Raw genomic sequence first — 264 nt, forward strand, 5'->3', positions numbered from 1 at the left:
GGTAGTAGTAGTAACGAGAAAAAAAACAATAAAACAGTGAAAACAAAGCAGTAAAAGTAATAAGAACGGAATAAAAACCGAGGATACTCTTATCAGTAATCATAAAAAATAAAGTAAAAAGTACTTAACACGATCACTTAATTCCCTAGTAATTTGTGACAGTAAATGTGAGTGATTTACAATGTTGCTTGATGTGTAAATCCAATATCAGCAACAAGTCGGCTAAAAACATAATCATAATCATAATGAAGTGCAAAAAGTCGG

At 30.3% G+C, this 264-nt stretch overlaps 1 protein-coding gene across 1 annotated transcript in view; it reads right to left on the bottom strand.

Moving 5' to 3' along the window:
- LOC119588218 (carcinine transporter-like) overlaps positions 1-264 on the bottom strand; it is a 19,073-nt gene that overhangs the window by 8,184 nt on the left and 10,625 nt on the right. The window lies entirely within an intron of this gene.

This window comes from Penaeus monodon, chromosome 23 (assembly GCF_015228065.2).
Source record: "Penaeus monodon isolate SGIC_2016 chromosome 23, NSTDA_Pmon_1, whole genome shotgun sequence".
Classification (NCBI taxonomy): domain Eukaryota; kingdom Metazoa; phylum Arthropoda; class Malacostraca; order Decapoda; family Penaeidae; genus Penaeus; species Penaeus monodon.